The sequence below is a fragment of the Falco rusticolus genome, chromosome 3 (assembly GCF_015220075.1).
Source record: "Falco rusticolus isolate bFalRus1 chromosome 3, bFalRus1.pri, whole genome shotgun sequence".
NCBI lineage: Eukaryota > Metazoa > Chordata > Aves > Falconiformes > Falconidae > Falco > Falco rusticolus.
In genome coordinates, this window is record NC_051189.1 from 96,596,119 (window position 1) to 96,602,129 (window position 6,011).

The 6,011-nt window shown below is 41.9% G+C and overlaps 1 long non-coding RNA gene across 1 annotated transcript; it reads left to right on the forward strand.

Moving 5' to 3' along the window:
- Nucleotides 1-2,256: 2,256 nt before the first annotated feature.
- On the forward strand, nucleotides 2,257-5,561 carry LOC119145147. The gene is made up of 2 exons (XR_005103312.1): nucleotides 2,257-2,325; nucleotides 5,203-5,561. It is a non-coding gene; the product is annotated as an uncharacterized LOC119145147 (long non-coding RNA).
- Nucleotides 5,562-6,011: the final 450 nt, after the last annotated feature.

A 6,011-nucleotide genomic window follows, 5' to 3' on the forward strand; every position in this document is an offset into this window, starting at 1 on the left:
TTGCATTATAATTGGGCTTCAGGGTGTTCTGACAAGTCACTCCTGCTCTTTCAGGACGGAAAACCCAGTCCGTATAAATCTGTGATGTACCAGTGCTGAGAAGGGAAGGGTTACAGCTACAAATAATATTATCTGCCACTCCTCAGTTCCTCCTGCTCTTAGCTGCCCTGCAGTGCTAGGTGTCCGTGGGAAGGTAGACCTCATTTGCAGGCTGCTCCCTTCAGCTCGGGCAGAGGCCCTTGATCCTTGGGAAGGATGTGCAGTATGGAAGAATGTTGGCAACAGGCTGTTGCTGAAGCCAGAGGAGATGGGAAGACAGTAAGCAGCCCAACCTACAGCTCCCAGGCTGAGCTAAAAGTCTCATGGGACAACTGAAAATGTCCTTTCTGGGCTGTCCCCTCCATGTATAATTAGTATTTTTTTCCCCAGTTCTGCGGCTGTGAGTACAGCTGATGCAGTAAGAAGCAACATGTGTGACTGACCCTGTGTTGTCTCCTCATGCACTGAAGAGATGACATGGGAACACGCACATATATACCATAATAGTTTCAGCTATGCGTCCCCCGCTGGCATTTTCTGCTGCTTTGGCCACCTCTGCCATCGCTGCTGTGGTCTGCAGAGCAGGAGTGCAGGATGGCAGCTGCGGGCCTGAGCTGGGGCTTGCCCAGGAGGGCGCAGACAGCATCTCTGATCGCTCTTTACTCAGAGGACCAAAGACCCTCTTTGGACTGCTAGTTATTCACTTTCAGAATTAAGATACTTTCTCTAAAGTAATTTGATGTGTCTATATATGTCTTCCTGGAAATTTTATTTAGCTTGTCCTCTTGCCGCATGCTAAGCCTTGTGGTGATGTTTGTAGCATCCCAGCCATTTGGATTATGATTTCTTTTTCCTGTTGGCATATTGCTGTGGAACCCATCAGGCACAACACTTCATCTTTATCTGCAGCTTAAAAATCTTCTCTGTCTGTGTAGACATTCAGAGCAGCAACACATCTGCCTGTTACACTCTCACAGCGTAACCACTTTCACCTTGTGCTTTATTTTGGGTTTTAGTAATTTGTTTTAGCAAATGCAGAAACTGCAATGAGGAAATGACTTATTGTTGCCCTCGGATTTTATTCAGACGCTGCAGCTGGAGTTTTTTGTGCTTAATCTTGAAGAAGGCTGGAAGTTGCCTGGTAAAGGTACTGTGTCAGAGCAATGGTGCTGTGCAGGGAAGAGTGTGGAGGAAAGGACAAAAAGAAATGGGTGCCTGATAGTTCACAAATAATAGAATTATTTCCCCATAATGTCAGGGTCGCTTTTACCTGATCATCTCCCTCAAACGCAAGGTCTTAATAAGTTATTAAGAGCGATAAGAAAGATGCAAATCTTCATTTTATATATACGTGTGTGTGTGTTTGTATAAATCTGTTGCCTTTATACAAGGTAGAGGGTGTTTTCTTTTTTCCACCGTTGCTCTTTGAGGTTTCTTTCATCTTCTACGAGCTCATGCGGGGATGGCCGCACACAGACACTCTCTCGTCTGGTGGGGTAGGTGCTTCTCTGTCCCTGACACTGAACTTCATCAAACTTGACAGCTGCTAACATGACGTGGGAAGCCCTGTGACCAACAGGTTATGATATGACAGTGAAACAAAGAGATTGGACGATTTATATAGGAGAGCTGTAGAAGAGCAGGGAGCTGTTTCAAATGTCCAACTACTGTCCTGGCCATTTGTTTTTCTTTATTTTAATCCTTAACAGGCTTATAAGTTGTTATAATCAGTGTGAACAACCTGTGCATGTGTTTTTCTGGAAAGGGGAGCATTCACCTCTGCAAAGAATGAAAAGCGATGCTGGAGGGTGGGTGGGATGCTTGGTGGGGGTGTTCTTAATGCTGCTTAGTATGGCTTTTGTTTTTATTTTCATCTCAATGTATGCTCCTCTGAAAAGTCTCCCAGTATTCTGGCTCTGGTCTTGACATGGACACCATGGCTTTCACATCAAATTTATTTTCAACTGTGGTGTTTTTGCAGGGGTTTAGTACCCAATTCAGCTATGACAATAAATTTCACAGAACTCTGAACAATTTCTTAATTTATAGCTTCAAATGAACTTAGCATAAATTTATAGTTTACAGTTAAAAAAGATTATTTCTTTGATCCTTTTCAGTTTTCCGCTTCTGAACTAACAGCAGATTTACTAGTTACTCATTGTATACTTAACCCTCTTAAACACTGACTTGCTATGTGACTACCTACACAGGGCAGATATTTATATCTCAGGCTGAATGCCTTTCAGCACCGTGGTTATGAGGTCCTTTGGTGTTCTGCCCCTGAAGGTAAGCCCTGAGAGAATCCCATCACATCCAATTTGTGCTTCAGCTTTAGGCTTAGTAGGCTTCGGTTCTGCAGCCAATGCAGCTGAATACGCTGAACTTCCTTCTGTAAGCCCGTGTGTTGGTAGTGATGTTTCCAATTAGGAACTTTGGCATTAAAATAATAGTAATAATTGTCCCACCTGAGGCTTTTTCTTCCCAGTTTGCCAGAATTTTTGTAGAGAAATGTTCAGTTTGTTACCAGTTTCTAAAGTGTTTTGATGGAGGCTTTAAATAAAATAGACAACTATTGGCCTTAAAGAATGGTTTTGTGTCTTTTATTTTTTTTTAATACTATCTCTATACAAGACCACAGACACCGGAGAGGGTAACAGTAGAGCCTTCCTACTTAATTTTTGAGCATTTGTGAAGAAAAAGATCTGTTTTTCTCCTGATGCTCTGACTTTCCAGTTTTCCTGTTAGCACTCTAATGCATAGACTGTTTGTTCAGATCTGTGGAAATCTGCCATCCATGTTGGACATGAGACTTTGTACAGCTATTTAGCCAAGAAATTCTATAAAATATGGGGTTGAAATCAATACAGTGTGAATAGAGCAACAAAATCTCTTTGAATCATTTGAAAATCCTCAACCTTAATTCCCAGCTTCTTGGTGTATGTAATTAACAGCTTATAGGGCTATAAAAATAATTGAATGAACTATGTGGCGTGCTTTTTTTTCCTCCCCAATGTGCAAAGGTGCAACTTTCCCCTCTGATCTGTCCAAAAGATTGTGTGAACCACCTCACAGAACGAAGGCAGTGCCTCACACAGTCTCTTAGTTCAAGATGACAGTGAAAAACAGAAATATAATTTCTGCTTATTTCACCAAAGTAAGCACTTGAGGTACGGAGCTGCTTAGTAAAGGAAAGGCTGAAAGGTGTCTCTGTTGAAGAGAAATTGTTTGACTGTGTGTATGTCTATGTTCATCGCCAATTTTGAAAATAAAGCTGCTGGGGTTTCAGTGATGATGAATGATTGTGTGCTGTAGTCATGTGTGCTCAGCTTACAGTTTTTGCACACCAATAGGGACCGTGCATGAAATGTATCTATTGTTATTTATTTTTTAAAAGGTAATGCCTTATTAACAGACTTAATTACTTTGCTTCTATTGAAAGCAACAATAAGATTTCCGATGTATTGCCTTCATTTTTTTTTTTCAGTACTCATTACAATGTTTCCTGGTGTTCATCAACACTTCTAAATTACTAGGAAGAATATGATTAATCATTCACTTCCTTATGCTTCCTACTAGATGTACCGAGATCATTGCAGGCAAGTTGAAGTAAGCCATTTCAAATTTTTAAAACACGCTGCAGCTAGTGGAAATTTGGGGTAAGCACCAGTTTGAACAATCTATCAACAGGTTACAGTACAAAAGGTAACTCGGTGTCTGACTGTAACTGAGGATCTGATGACTAACAGCTGATGAGTTGTCTTTGAGGAGAGATTTCTCTGTCACTAAGTCAATAAAAATCCAGGGAAGAAGTTTATGGAATTTATTTTGAGTCCAGCCCAAATGCATCTCAAAGCAACTTGAGAAACCAGAGATCAAATGTCAGAAGCCCCGTATTCTGAGGCAGACCTTGAGAGCCCACAGTCCCGTGTTTGCATTGGGATTTATTTGGGTTTGCTGGATTAAATCAGCATTCATATACATAAAAGTTCTGTTCGGGCCAAAAAGGAACAGTAAACCAAATAGACAAGTTCAAACTACAAAGATCAGAGTTTTCATCTTTATTCTGCAAATATGGAACATTTGGAAAGCATTGCGTAAACTGAAGTCCTGCCAAGTTTTCTGAAATGGTTACCATCTAATTTGTCTGTGTTATATTTACTTGGTAAAAATGCATATTGCTCTGTTTTTGGAAGTGACAGCTTACCCATGAACTGCAACCTGTAGGGACAGAAAATATCTTCTCAAATGGTTTGTCAGCAAAAGTTTAAACCTGCTCCTGTCCCTGTGCACCCGTGCTACTTCGCAAACTCACATCGCCAGTGGGATGAAAGCACCCCCGGCAGCCAAAGAACAACAGCCAAATGCATTTAATGTGCTGCCCCACGAGGAGGGGAGGGAACAATCTGGCCAAGAACTGAGTGCAAGTATGTAGCCTGATTTCTTCTCAAAGAATGAAACAATCCATTTATGTCCTCATAGGAAAGGAACAGCTTTTTGTCCTCTCTCTGCAGCCACCTTTTCTAGAAGGCTGTTCTTCAGAAGAACATAGTTGCAGCATTATGCTTCAGCCTCCAAGATTCACACCTGTAGCAGTAGAAAATACGAGCATTTTTGAGTTACTGCTTATTTGAACAATAATAGTAAGGCCACTAGCTTAAGGAAAAAAAAAAAAAAGCACCTTCAAGTATTGTCACTTAAACATAATCGATTATTAATAGTTATCTTTCCACTTTTAATGTGATAATCAGCTACCAAATTCCACCCTAGATTCTGGGGTATAAGAAATCTGTGCTAAAATAAACCTAAATTTGCCTCAGCAAAAGCTTCCAGCCGAATGTAAGCCGCAAAGGGTGTCTTTTAAGTTGGATATGAGCCTTCCCCTGTGCACCCCGCGGCTCCTCTGAAGGAGAAAAAACAGGGTTTGGGAGCCTGGTTGCTGGTTTGAAACAATAATGTGAAGTCTCTTCTATGTTTTTGTGTTAAATGTTGTTTTTGGCCCACTGCTTCTTAAATGAAGGGATATAGTTGCTGAATACTTAGCAGAGACCTGTTTTCTCAGTTAAATGTGTGAGTTGACCTTAACACACATAGACTAACTACACAGATAGTGCTTTTTCATGTGTGTGACTAGACCCTTCTTTTTATTAATGCTTAATTCTGCAGTGTCATCAGGTCTTGGAAGGATAAAACTTGCTGTTGTAATGGAAGTAGAAGCAACCAGACAAGGGAAAGCATCTGTCCTCGCCTTGCAACTGGCTGATGTGGGAGGTGTTTGATCCTGCTTCAGGCTATGGTGCTTAGACTCGGCTTGTTGAAGGCGTTTGGCCAAAGACAGTCTCCCACCTGCGTTGTGAAGGCCAGCCACGGAGGCTTGCCAGGAGAATGGCAGGGCACGTATGTTCCTTGTTCAGTCCTGTTATAGCCCAAGTACGTTATTTTTCTTAACCTGTACCCTTTGGAGTTAAAACTTGTTCCTTTTTGTACCTGGTAATAAAGGAAGCTGAGTGTTTTAAATGCTGAAAGAGTCCTAGAAGTAGATCCAAGTGAATCTCCGCATGGGGGAATTTCAAGGAATTTGGTCCTGTGGGCTTTTAAAAAGGGAAGGGGGGGGGGGGGGAAGGGAATATAATCACCATGTTGGCCACAATTCTTGTCCAAGGAGGAATGGCTCTTGCAGGAGGGCTGCCTATCCAACACAGCGAGCTTGTCATCTGTTTGTAGTGGCAAATTCCATGTTTAGCTCATTGCGATACCCTCAGTCTGGGTTCATTATAGAGTTTAAGGAAAAAAAGATGGGAATGAAAGCCTCTCTCAGAAACCTTAATTCGAAGGGAAGCAGAGTGCAATTCATGTACCTTTTCTTCTGTCTGGCGTTCGGCTGCTGGAAGCACCGCACCCTTGTTCAGGCAGACAGGGCTGTCTGTGGAAGGTCCTGTCAAAAGAATTGCATGAAGCAGCCTGTTGTTGGGTGC